The sequence below is a fragment of the Hyperolius riggenbachi genome, chromosome 4 (genome assembly GCF_040937935.1).
Source record: "Hyperolius riggenbachi isolate aHypRig1 chromosome 4, aHypRig1.pri, whole genome shotgun sequence".
Lineage (NCBI taxonomy): Eukaryota > Metazoa > Chordata > Amphibia > Anura > Hyperoliidae > Hyperolius > Hyperolius riggenbachi.
The window spans coordinates 373,036,039-373,050,406 of record NC_090649.1 but is presented as its reverse complement, the minus strand read 5'-3'; the positions used below and the strand labels follow the sequence as shown (position 1 = coordinate 373,050,406).

Here is a 14,368-nt window from a genome sequence, read left to right as displayed (position 1 = left end):
TGTGACAGCTGCTCCTCACTCTCCTCTATGACACTATTCATATTCCTCAAAGTGTTATTTGTGGAAGACAAACTGCCTACAAATACAACAAAGTAAACTGTTTAATGACATGAGATCAAATATGTATGTCTTTAACAGACGAGCATAGTTTTAACATATACAGTATCTCTTAGATTTATTTTAGAGGTCAGAAAATTACATTAGCAGATTTTAATAGGTCTTCATCAGTTCATTTTTTTTTTCATCTGAGAGACTTGGCTCATAGGGAATGAAGCCTTGGCATACACAGGAGAAAATAGTAGGAATTTGGCTGAATTCCAATGCAGCGATCAGGCAATTCCTCAGACAGGCAGATCTGAAGATCCACTATAGCAAGATATAAAACAAACGAAAAGAGAGCTCTAAAATCACAATAGAACTTATAGGGCTTGATTCACTAAGACAAATAGCATGCCTTATCAGAGTTAACACGCAATATCAGAGTTAACATGCCTTTTCAGAGTTGAAATGCCTTATCAGAGTAGCATAGGGAGCGCTACGAACTTATGCCTGCTAATTGGCAATGATGAAAGCTACACTCGTCCTGCCCTGAACCCCTGCGGGTCCTATCACTTTAAAGGACATTATCCTCGCACTTTGATTGGCCCAATAGGCTGCCTGTCACTTGACAGGAAACTTGACAGGCAGCCTTTAGGGTCAAAGTGTGGGGATAATGTCCTTTAAAATGATTGGACCCGCAGGGGATCAGGGCAGGACGAGTAGAGCTCTCGTCATTGCCAATTAGCTGGCATAAGGTTTGTAGCGCTCGTTATGCTACTCTGATAAGGCATGTTAACTCTGATAAGGCATATTTGTCTTAGTGAATCAAGCCCGTAGAACGCTGTCCTAGCCAGGCTAGTCTAGGACAGCATTCTATCAGTGCTACTGTGATTTCAGAGTGCTCCTTTTTTGTTCTATATCTGGGACCAACACAGGTAAACTGCTGCTTAGGACTTGTTAAGCTTATGGACTGATTGGATCAGATGATCAGTTTATACTTAAAGAACAACTTGAAGATGTAGACACACCAGCACTACCAGTTGTTGAAACATCATAAAACAGAGACGTGTGCTCTGGACTTGCTAGCAAAGTGTTCAAGTGTAATTTGTAGAAAGCCGTCTGGCAATGCTCAAACCGTTTGTCAGTAAGGCAACATTTACACTACGTGCACAAACAGTGGGGTAGCTGCTGGATGAACGGGCAGGGGGGCAGGACTCTGTCTCTGCCTGGCGAGCGGGCAATGGGTGCAGTCCACTGGCTCTGCTTGATGGCTGTTTTCAAAACGGTTGACAGGCAGAGCCAGTGCCCTGCACCCACCACCCATTCATCCAGCAGCTACCCAACTGTGCATGTAGTGTGAGTTTTTCCTTACAGACAAATGGTTCAAGCAGTACAAATTTCAGTTTATACTTAACGTTCTTATCTGATGGACTGGTCACAATCATGTAATTGTGTTTTAAAGTGTGCAAACATGTGTGGGTGTATTTGTGTGGGTTTCAGGATCAAACTCGATCCTACGGTTGACACTACGGAGCTCTAATGCTGTACAGATGTGTTACCAGGCAAGGCCAAGCCATACATTCTTGGTCTATAAAAGGGAGATAAAGGTGCACGGAATGATGAAGTGGCTTTTGCATGCGGGATAAGAAGAGGAACAATGGACTCCTCCGCAGATTGTTGTTTAAAGATCCAATGTGTCTGGACCATTATGGGTAATCACACACTGGAGTGATATGATTTGCAAAAACTCACAAAAGTGTCGCATGTAGAATTTAATTGATTGCAAGTCAGTAGACAGTACAGGAAAGTAAAAGCACGGTAAACATCACCTGCTAAACATCGCTCCAATATCGCTAGCGCTTTTTGGTGTGAAACAGCCCTAAGTGACCTCATCAGACCCCAGAGTACACTGGCCATTTTATAATCTATTCTTGGCCAAGATGGCCCTCCACCAAGAACCATATTGCGTGTGCGAAGCTTATGGGTAGAATTACTAAACTGTGGTAAGCTAAATAACGCACGCATGATGAGTACAGTGCATTCTGTAGTAGTACAGTATGCATTCTGCTCAACTCATCATGCGGGGTGACTTAAAGCGGAACTGTAGATCTAAAATAAACACATTGTTTTACTTACCTGGGGCTTCCCCAAGCCCCCAGCAGCTGTCCTGTCCCGCGCCGCTCCTCAACGAGTCTCCGTTCCCTCGCCACCGCTCGGTCCCATACCTCGACTTGTAAGTCGATGCCAGCGCGGCTCTGGCCAAGCGTATCCTTTCTTCGCGTTCCCCTCTGCAATAGCGGGGAACGCAAAGAAATGATACGCGTGGCCAGAGCCGCGCAGATGCAGTGGCCCGGCTGCGAAATCGAAAGTAGCTGGCGGCGGGCGAACGGAGGCTCGTTGAGGAGCGGCGCGGGACAGGACGGCTGCTGGGGGCTCCCAAGGTAAGTGAAACAATGTGTTTATTTTAGATCTACAGTTCCGCTTTAACGCACATTAATCTGTTTACTGCAGTTCAGTGAATACACTTTTTATTATACTTTCTATACTACCCTTCACAGAAAGCAGACTCTTAAAAGGAGCACTATTGCCAATCCAAACACAGGCTAATAACAGGTGGAATTATAATGTAAAATTTATTTTTTATACCCAAAGATAAGCAGAAACATTTTTTGGGAAGCATCTGCTTCCACCAGTAACTGTCAAATGTTGTCAACAGGTTTAAAACATTCATATCCTTTCCTGATGGAGTGTGAGAGGCAGCAGAATAAACCAATGTTGTTTTTTAATGTAATTTTGGTTAAAGAAAGGTGAGATATAGATTTAAAAGATGGTGTGTCACTTATGAATATTTTAAGACAAACGATCAGTGTCTGCCTGTCAGATTATTGCAGCACGGTTGCTTGCACACGGATCATACTGCTCATTGTGTTAAGGTGCCACTCTATTTGGCAAATTGAAAGCATCTGCTAAAACACTGAGCCCCATTATCAGTGTGCCAACAGCAGCATAACGAGAGTCTGTCAGGCTGAGCAGGACACCAATCTGCTGCCTGTTTTCTATAAACATACACACATATTCAGAGTCAGTAGCGTGCACAGAGATCTTCACACAAAGTGCAAAAGCACTCCTGTAAACCTGTGACTTCCACTTCAGCCTGTGCAGAAGTAAAGACAGTAAGAAAAAAAAAAAAAAAGTTCCCAGTCACCAATGCATGAGGAAATTTCACAACAAAATCGCTTCCAACAAGGAGATTGCACAAGCTAACAGTATTCTGTCTCTTTAGATGTGCCCTCTACGTACTGTGCTTAAAGCAAAAATAAACTTATGAGATAATAAATTGTATTTGTAGCACAGATAAAAAATAGAGCATTAGTAGCAAAGACAGTCTAATTGTTTTCCAGTACAGGAGGAGTTGACCTCAGTTCTCTATGCAAAAGAGCTTCTCTGAGCTAATCGACCCACTGGGTCAAATACAGTCCTGTTTTCTGAAGCATTCACACAGCCAAGAAAAAGTGAGAGACAGCTTCGAGAAGCTTTTACTGCAGGAAAGTTCAGAGTGTCATTTCTGAAATGTACCATATTTTTCGGACTATAAGACACTCCTGACCATAAGATACACCTAGGTTTAGAGGACAAAAACCAGGGGGGAAATATATATACAGTGGGTTGCAAAAGTATTCAGCCCCCTTGAAGTTTTCCACATTTTGTCACATTACTGCCACAAACATGCATCAATTTTATTGGAATTCCACGTGAAAGACCAATATAAAGTGGTGTACATGTGAGAAGTGGATCGAAGATCATACATAATTCCAAACATTTTTTACAAATAAATAACTGCAAAGTGGGGTGTGCGTAATTATTCGGCCCCCTGAGTCAATACTTTGTAGAACCACCTTTTGCTGCAATTACAGATGCCCAGTCTTTTAGGGTATGTCTCTACCAGCGTTTCACATCTAGAGACTGAAATCCTTGCCCATTCTGTCTTGTGCCCATTCTGTCTTCATGACTTGTGGCAATCTGCAAACGGGACTTCTTATGCTTTCATTTAACAATGCCTTTTTTCTTGCCACTCTTCCATAAAGGCCAACTTTGTACAGTGCATGAATAATAGTTGTCCTATGGACAGAGTCTCCCACCTGAGCTGTAGATCTCTGCAGCTCGTCCAGAGTCACCATGGGCCTCTTGACTGCATTTCTGATTAGCACTCTCCTTTTTCGGCCTGTGAGTTTAGCTGGATGGCCTTGTCTTGGTAGGTTTACAGATGTGCCATACTCCTTCCATTTCTGAATGATCGCTTGAACAGTGCTCCGTGGGATGTTCAAGGCTTTGGAAATCTTTTTGTAGCCTAAGCATGCTTTAAATTTCTCAATAACTTGATCCCTGACCTGTCTGGTGTGTTCTTTGGACTTCACGGTGTTGTTACTCCCAATATTCTCTTAGACAACCTCTGAGGCCCTCACAGAGCACCTGTATTTGTACTGACATTAGATTACACACAGGTGCACTCTATTTAGTCATTAGCACTCATCAGGCAATGTCTATAAGCAACAGACTACACTCAGATCAAAGGGGGCTGAATAATTGTGCACACACCACTTTGCAGTTATTGATTTGTAAAAAATTATTGGAATCATGTACGATTTTCATTCCACTTCTCGCGTGTACACCACTATGTATTGGTCTTTCACGTAGAATTCCAATAAAATTGATTCACGTTTGTGGCAGTAATATGACAAAATGTGGAAAACTTCAAGGGGGCCGAATACTTTTGCAAGCCACTGTATATACTAAACTTGGGGCATTCATGGTGAAGGGGCATCTTGTGGATTATGCCCCCTTTGTACCTCATGCCCCCTTGTAGTTATGTCCCCACATGTCCTCCTGTGTCCCACATGTGTCCTCCTGTGTCCCACATGTGTCCTCCTGTGTCCCACATGTGTCCTCCTGTGTCCCACATGTGTCCCACATGTGTCCTCCTGTGTCCCACATGTGTCCTCCTGAGTCCCCCATGTGTCCTCCTGAGTCCCCCATGTGTCCTCCTGAGTCCCCCATGTGTCCTCCTGAGTCCCCCATGTGTCCTCCTGAGTCCCCCATGTGTCCTCCTGAGTCCCCCATGTGTCCTCCTGAGTCCCCCATGTGTCCCCCTGAGTCCCCCATGTGTCCTCCTGAGTCCCCCATGTGTCCCCCTGAGTCCCCCATGTGTCCTCCTGAGTCCCCCATGTGTCCCCCTGAGTCCCCCATGTGTCCTCCTGAGTCCCCCATGTGTCCTCCATTTGGACTCTAAGGCGCAGTGACTCCCCCCCCCCCCCCCACACACTTTTTGGGGGAGAAAAAGTGAGTGAACTTTGACATTAAAGTCGCAAAACCCAGGAAGTGAGCCGCGGCGGGGACCAGAGGATTGTTCTGTCCTGGCGTGGGCACAGGATGTCTGCAGGGGGCTGGTAGAAGGCCAAGGTAATTTTTTTTTTTTTTACCCTTACAGTTGTCCTTTAAACTGAATAGGGCTGAAATGTGTCTACAGAAGAGAACAGGTGCATAAGTCAAAACTTGACAAAGTCAGATCATCCAGTTTCAAATTCAATTTGTAAACTAGGTTTGTCACTATTCACTATGACTGTACACTGTGGCAGTTAATCCTGAACTGAAAAACTTCTTTCTTTATTCATTAGCAGGATAGTGCTGCCAAGTACCAAGGCAGATTAGGCATCTTTCTATCATATCATTGGCACTGGCTCTTGTGACGCAAAAGATAATACATTCTAAGCAGCAAACAGTACTTTCCATTCATTTTTATGGTGCAGCTGAAACTATGAGCTTTTCATGAAGCAAATCTTATATGCACAGTCTCCAGCACTGCCAACCAAGTGTACAGTTCTGCATGTTGTGTTAAACTCGCTTAATCAACTGTACATATTTTAAATTCAGTTACATTTTTTAATGTTTTTGTGCATCTTCCCACAGTGTACCAGAAAGGTTTGGAGCTTTTAAAGAGGGGCAGAAGCATCATGATAGAGGGGAGGGCATAGGAACTGAGAGGTCACTTAGATTATAGGGGGCTGGAAGAAGCCCTATATATGGCTAAATCTCTTATTTTGTTTTTTTTTTAAGCTTAGGCGTGTTTTAAAGTAAAGTAAACATCCAAAAGACAGAAAAAAAAAAACTCTACTTACCCGGGGCCTTCTCCAGCCTACCTGTCCCTCTGATGCTCCGGAGTCCCGGGTCCCCTCTATTGCAGATGCCGACCTCACTAGGTCGGCATCTTCTGCACCTGCTACGTGAGCGTAAGCGCAGGCACAAAAACTGCCAAACTGGCAAGGTCAGCATCTGCAACGGAGGGTATCCCGGGACACCAGAGCTGCAGTGGGGGCCCCGGGTAAGTAGATCTGTTTTTTTTTTCCCTCTGATCTGTCCTTTAAAGACAATAAAACTGAAAGTGCTTAGACTGAAAACAGCAATTGATTATACAGCAAGAGAGCTGCAAGGTAAGGTCCTTCTGAGTATTCATACACACAGTAACAAAACCTCAAGATAATTAATATGTATAAAAGTAACAAACTCTTTGTCAAAAGCTAAATGGAGCCACGCATAGTCACAGTATTGAAAACCTTAATAATGCAAGACGTATCATGAGGGCTTTCAAAATAGACTGTGGTGGAGCTCTTTATGTATTTATGTTTATAATTGTAGTTTCCCCACTGCGTGGGTGATGTTTGCTTTTTTCATGTATAATGTATTCGTCAACATAATATGCACATACACATAGCATAACCACTGCCCCGGCTATCTGAGTGCACTTCTACTGGTATGGCATTGAGCATTTTATACTATACTGTTTATAACCAATTGTTAGCATTCACAATAAGAGTTTGTCACTTTCATAATTACGTATTTTCTCGAGGAGTGTTTGGTTTTTTTTTGTTTTTTGTATTTATTTTATGTACCAATACCCATAAAGACCCTATTGCACAGCTCCTTTTGCTTTCAATTTTATTTTTGTTGTATCTGATGCCATGACACACAGTGTTTTCAACTGCAGAAATTCTCTTTTCATATTTTTTTTATATTATTAGCTTGCAAAAACTGTACCGAAAATGTTACCGTCACTGACGGTGGGGAGTACTGCACGTTATCCCTTTAGCACTGTGGGCGTTACTGCAGCAAAACTTGCATTGCTAAAGTAACACGCATTACAACAGCAATGGGCACATCTTGCCTTGCAGCGCTGGGTCTCCGGGTTCAAATCTTAGCCAGGGCACTATCTGCACTGAGCTTGTATGTTCTCCCCATGTCTGTACCAGTACCTATGCCCTAATCGCCTCCACATGCTTCACCCTATGTTCTGCCTCCCAGCTCAGTCAAGGACCAGAGCATTGTCCGAACACTTCGGATACAACCAAGCCTTTAAGTGCCCAAGATAGAGTCACTGATAAACAGAAGATAGAAGTGCCTCCAAATCAATAGAAGAAAGAGCTGAGCTGACACATCCAAAGTAAATATTTATTGGTTCTATGTAAAAGCATATGGTCTATGTGCCACCAAATCAAACCAGACAAACAGGCAAACGAGATAGACAGTCCAGGGTCATGCACAGAGAGACAAGTTACCAAACCAAGGGATATCAGAAGAGTGGTCAATCAACGCAAGGTTTCAGTCCAGGCAGCAATCCACAAGAATAGCAATGGACAGGCAGCAATCCACAAGAATAGCAATGTCCAGGCAAAGGGTTAGTCCGGGCAGCAACCCAAAAAGTATTCAGAGTCCAAGCAAAGTATTACAACAGTAGATCAAAATCAGATACAGCACACCCAGCAGCTAGAGAAGCTAACACTATCACAAGCAGTTAATTCTGAGTACAGGCAAACTTTTATATCAGCACTCACCAATTAGTGACCGCCACACACAGTATCCACCAGTCAGACACCAAGCCTCACTTCCTGGTATGCTCTCACAGCTGACAGTACACTACATATGCCGGCACCTGAGTGCATAGGTTGAGCATGTGGCCCTATGCACTTGTCTCCCAGAGCTGCCAGTGCACGCAGGTGTAGGCACTCCCGCAGAGACAGTAGGACTGTCATCATGAGCCTGCTGCTAGTCGCGCAGCTTCGTCCACCACCCGGAAGTGACTGGATCACCATGGGCACGGACCAAAGGTGAGTTCATGACAGTAAGAGACTTTAGAATCGCAACAACAAAGGTGTCTGTAGACATTAAATTATATTTTTTTGGATACTGTTCTTCCTAGATATAAATGTAGCTGGCAGTGTCTTCTGTTGGGTTTCCATAGACATGACATAACACTGCCATGATGAGTGTGTGGGCATGTAGCTCAGATATTGCTAAAAAGCTTATGTTTGTGCCTATTTATGTGTTTTACTGGAAACTCTGCATACAGTAGAAGGATTTTCAATAATAAGTTGCTACTACTGGCATGTGCAATATATTCCAACTATTTTTGCGCAGCAATTATCATGGATCACCTTAAAAATGCTTTTCAAAAGATTGTTAGTCCTAGAGGTATAGAACACTTCAAGTGACACTGTGCAAGCTAGTGATGAAAGCACCTTTGGTAATGGTAAATGATATTTACTTCTGCATTTGTCTTATCTAATCTGTACATGTTTTTGAATTGCACATTCTGACCTCTTCTATTGGTTTTGCTTCTGCTTGTTGCCATAGATATCAGTCCACAGTTACCTGCTCTTACCTATGTTCACATAGTCGAAGCTTTAAAAATTGTTTAATACATGGACACCACTGTTTCAAAATCTTTTATGGATGTAATGGTCCAAAATAGATACTAAAGGTGGCCATACATTTAGTCATTTGGTGGCCTGATCGATCAATTGATTCAATAATTTTATTGAATCGAGAGAGGATTCAGGATGTTCCAGTATGTATACACAATTGACAATAATTAACCACTTAAGTACCAGCGGTCTCTGCCCCCTTAAGAACCAGAGACCGCTGGTACAAGGACGGAATCCCAATGAATCGCCGCGCACACCCCCCACAACCGCCGTCATTGCCGCACGCTGGGATCCTCAGGACATAGACTCTGCCGTCTCTATGACGGCAGTCATATGAGCCGGTCAGGAGCCACTGTCATTGGCTCCTGACCGTGTCTATCAATGTAAGCCAATGGGAGTGGCTTATATTGATAGACACGGCCAGGAACCAATAAAATCGTCTCCTGACCAGCTCACATGGCTCTGTTGTCATAGAGACAGACAGAGCCTCGGGCTAATGCGGCGCGATCGTCGGGGAGCGACGGAAACTGTGAATACGCGCTGTGGACGGTGATTGAAATCTACGTCCTGCCAGCCAGGTGCCCACCAAAACAGGGCGTAGATTTCAATCACTGCAGTCCTAAAGTAGTTAACCAATCTCTCGGTGAATCGTATTGCTTTTTCAATCGAGCATAAATGAATCAGCTGCTGTTCACATGATTTTCACTGACAAAGAATCGATTTTTGAATTTAGAGCATAGAGGCACAACATCATTTAGATCGATTAGTGAATCACATATGATATTGCTTGGAGTGTGTGGGCCGCTAATCAACTGACTTTTGATCAAGCACACTGTAGTTAATAACCTAATAAAGTCAATTATAGTGGTACAAAATCGCTAGATTTATAGCTACCTTTAAGGCTTTCTACAACGTAGGGTGTTTTATTGCCCTAGCATAGTATTACCTTAGGCAGAGAAGTGCATCAAATTTGCACAAACACATTTAACAATTATTTCCTGAAAAAGTTCAGAATGACTGCTGCAAGCACCTCCTCAACCTCCCTACTGGCCCTTTAGGCCTCTTTCCCACCAAGACGTTGCTTTTTAGGGGACGTTAAGGTCGCATAACGTACCCCTAACGCAGCGCATGGTGGTGTTGCAGTTGGACGTCAGATTGAGCCGCGTTATGCGGCTTTCAAAGCAGCCGCTCCAGGATAGTGATATGAAGTCAGGATCGTTTTAAGGATTCGCATCATTCGAATCGGATCATTGAAAAGATCCGGATCTTTGAACCGAATCATTTGAATCATTTTACTAGGGAAGCAGACTGGGTGAAATGACTAGCAGGACAGGACTTTCCCTGCACTGTACATTCTGTATGTTCCGGTTTCTTCCAGACAGACATCCACTGTGAACCGAATCTTTCATTGTGATGATCCGGATGATTCGACTCACAAAAAAGATCCGGATCAAATGAATGATTCGTTCATGATCCGGACAACACTACGAGTTCCACCACGAGTCACCACAGTGCAGTGAATATTAATTAGCCATGTGGCTAGTCACTGAGCATGTGCAAACAATCTAACCCAGCTCTATGGGGTATAATGTACAGCATGCTGCACTTTCATTTAATGTGCAGCGTTATACCCTAATGCAAAGTGTGCACTGTGAACAGCACATTGATTTTACAGTGCTGTGAGTTAGGCTGCGTTACTGGCTGCAGTAACGTGGGACTTTAACGTCCCACTGTGAAACCAGCCTTAATGTTTGTTGCACTCACTAAAAAAACGTTCATGTTGGTTTTACTTTCATTTTAACAGACTGATCATTTCCACATGCATTTTTATAATTACGCATTTGTTTGTCACTTGCTTCAGTTTCTGGGTTCATCAAATATGACATGTTATATACTTTGACAGTGTAGACAGCAGTACTATCTGAACACAGATTAGCATTTGTCATAAATGTTATTCCTTGCTATCCAAGTGCCAATAGATGACCACTTTTTATGTAACTTGCTAATAACAGCATCTGTGTGGTCAGTCAGCATGTACATCACATACATTATATCAGTTTATTCATATAAATGATATTGAAACTGCAGAAATCACATCCGAATGGAAAACTGTGACTTTGAATGTGAGATAAATGTGAAAATTATTGTTTTCAAGAAATGTAAACTTAACACCAATATCTGGCAAGAGAATCCAGGGATTTTATCTGACTGCCATCTGGAGTCGGGAAGGATTTTTTTTTCAGTTTTGGGGCTAATTGGACCATGCCTTGTAAAGGTTTTTTGGGCTGGTTCACACGGACGGCAGGCGGCGTTGGGGCGGCCTGGAAGCAGCATCGTAGTGGTACGGAGATCGTCGGCTTCCCGTCGCAATCTGTGTTTCTACATGAAGTCACGGTGGCTAGCCAGGCCTGGACGTTGCATGAGGCTTCCAGGGCCGGCCAAAACGACGCATTAAATCGGGTTCGGAACGCCACGTTTAACACCGCGGTAACCGCGTGATGCTAAACGCTCCCATTCACTTGAATGGGAGCGTTTAGCCGAGGATTCTGATGAGCTGTTAAAAGCCAAGCCTTTCCCTATACTTCCTACAAAAGCCAACAAAAGCCCAGAAAACAAAACGCTCTCCTGAAAGCCATTATGGGCCGGTTCAGACGGGATTCTAGCAGCGTTCCTTTTGCCGGCGTCTCATTAGGGGGGCTTTTGGCGCCTTCCCTTTGGGATCTGCATTTTTCGTCAATGCAGGGGGAAACGTAAACACTGCGGTAATCGAGGCGTCCAGGGTCGCCTGGAACAACAAGGAAAATCGGGATCGGAACATCGCATTCACGCAAACGCCGGTAATCGATCCATGACACCAGATACGAGCGCTCCCCTTCACTTGAATGGGAGGGTTTAACAACAAGTTCCAGACACTGGTGGTAAACACCCGCCAGGCATCCATGTGATCTGGCCCGAAAAGCCTTCAAAAGCCATTAAAAGCTTAGCTGTTAAACGCTGGCATTTTTGAAAAAAGAAAAAAAAAAAAACAAGAGTTTGAACGAGATGCGGAGCAGAAGCTCAGCAGAAGCCCATGTGAACCAGCCCTTAGTAGTTTTCTTGTTCTCATTCTCTCTGTCTCCTTCTTCCCATTCTTGCCCCTTCTTTTTTTTTTGCTTTTCATTCTTTTGACATTTACACATGTATGTGCAGCACAGCAAGATATTCTTACTTGCTGCAGTTTCTACTACCCAGATTTGGGACTCTGTTTATGTTTAGTTTACAGGATTTTGTGTTGAAATGAAATGAAATGCTAAGTGGTTGGAAAAGCTGCTGTTAAAGTGCTTGACACAGAGAACTGCTAGCAGCTTGGAGTATGGTATTGAGGGATGTCTCAAAACAAAATTACCTGAAGTGTTTAGAAAATATACCATACGGACAGCTGACCCATGGAAGAAAGCTGCTATTCTTGAAAACGGTCACAAATACAATGATGCTTCCCTGTGGGTCATTTTGGCAACAACAACAACAACAACAAAAAAAAACAATTTCACACCAATAAGAGTATAAATTGCCATTGAATGCAAGATTGAAGCATATGTACAAAGGCACAAAAGCTGCATAGATGATTTGAAAAGCTAAAGAAATATTGGAATCCGTATTCCTTCTATATTGACACCAATTCAGTGTTTTCCCCAGGCTCTTTTAGCCTGGTGCTCTACCCACTTAATTTTGGGGAGTCACGCCGAACCTGCATTCCCCACGTCATGCCCCACCCGACTACTTTTTCATGCCACCCGGCTGGAAAACAATTCTGGGGAGAAAACTACAATTACCTGTGTCATCACTATGTTCACGCTTATTAGAATTTGAATGCCTTTTGCATAACTGCGTTCATCACACATCTAATGTATCCTAATGACATCTCATTTTTTCTGTTTTATTTTTTTTTTCCCATTTTAAAATCGTGTGACTGATCGTTTAATGCAAGACAATGGCAAAAATTGCAATTTATGTGAAAAATCACGTGGAATTTTGTTAAAGTTAATTAGATCCATTGTCATGCAAACTAACCTCATTGGTATAAACAGAAAAATTGCACTATGAAAATTTGAAAATAAATGCACATCTAACTGTCCCCATGCATCTCCCCAATGATGCACATTACTCTCTAAGGCCTGGTATAAACATTCACTTCTGATTGTTCAATTTTACCACCGCCATGTAAAATGAGGTCCAACAGATTTCTAATACTATGAACAGGCTGTGCAGGTAATCACTCATACTAGATGGAAGTGGTAAAAATGGCAAATTAAAATTGGATGGGTGTACCAGACTTAACATAGGAGCATTAAATGCTGCAAGGACTGCCCTGAGTTTTTCCAACTGTTGCTGCAGAAGGTCTGTCTGAGCTGCACACAAAGAAAGATCAACCTCTGCATGTTTGTGGGATATTGTCAAAGTTATATTGTCTGTTTCAGCATCCTTAAAGAGGAACTCCAGTGAAAATTATGTAGTAAAAAAAGTGCTTAATTTTTTACCATAATTATGTATAAATGATTTAGTCAGTGTTTGCTCATTGTAAAATCTTTCCTCTCCCTGATTTGCATTCTGACGTGTATTACATGGTGACATTTTTACTGTGGGCAGGTTATGTAGCTGCTCCAAGCTGTTTTGGCTGTTAGAGACAGCTGTAAGTAGCTATTCCCTGTCTGTGAACATTGTTACATTGTGGCAGTTTGCCCAGAGTACCGCGGTACTCAGAGCTTCTTGTGGGAGGGGTTTCAGCACAAAATCAGTCACACAGCGCCCCCTGATGGTCTGTTTGTGAGAATCATTATATTTCTCATGTAAAAGGGGGTATCAGCTACTGATTGGGATAAAGTTCAATTCTAGGTTGGAGTTTCTCTTTAAAAGGGATGTGAGCCTTTCTTTTTTTTTTTTTTTTTTTTTTTTAAAAAGTATAAACATTTACCTCCCCCTGCATGAGGTTCATAAATGTCGGCGGTTGGGGAGGTGACAAGCATTACTTGCTTTCAGGGACTACTCCCACAGTTTAAAGCACCCGCGGCAGTATCGCTCGTCCTCAGCCGCTGCATTGCTTACCTAGAGATGTAGACGTTCAATGAGTACATCTCCTGGCCAGTATGCTGAATCCCTAAGCAGCATCAACAAATGATGGACTAGCACACTGTTCTCACACTTGCTCCACTAACCAGATGCCTCTTAAGTAAAAGTTCAGCAGCCATTTCCATCCTGTTTACCCCAAAAGATCTCAACATTGGCTCTTTACCTAAAAATTGGAAGGGTCTACACTGCAGCACTCAGCTATTTCACTATGTGTTTGCAGCTAAATCTACACAACCTATCTGCAGCATTTATCATCAATATCTGGCCTAGACAATAAGTCTTCTAGCCAGATTACAAAGTTATTAATAAATCTTCATGCCAACTATAACACATCCTGCCTGTGCTCACCATTCATGTAAGAAAGCCTTTGTTGTTGAAAATATATCAATAACCTGACATAAATACATACAACAATGACACCTTCTGTTGGTTCTAGGTGGCCACCTAGCTAATAAAAAAAATACACATCA

At 42.9% G+C, this 14,368-nt stretch overlaps 1 protein-coding gene across 7 annotated transcripts in view; it reads right to left on the bottom strand.

Moving 5' to 3' along the window:
* The window catches only part of ADGRG6 (adhesion G protein-coupled receptor G6), a 236,862-nt gene that overhangs the window by 200,373 nt on the left and 22,121 nt on the right, over positions 1–14,368 (bottom strand). The gene's annotated exons all lie outside the window — the stretch shown is intronic.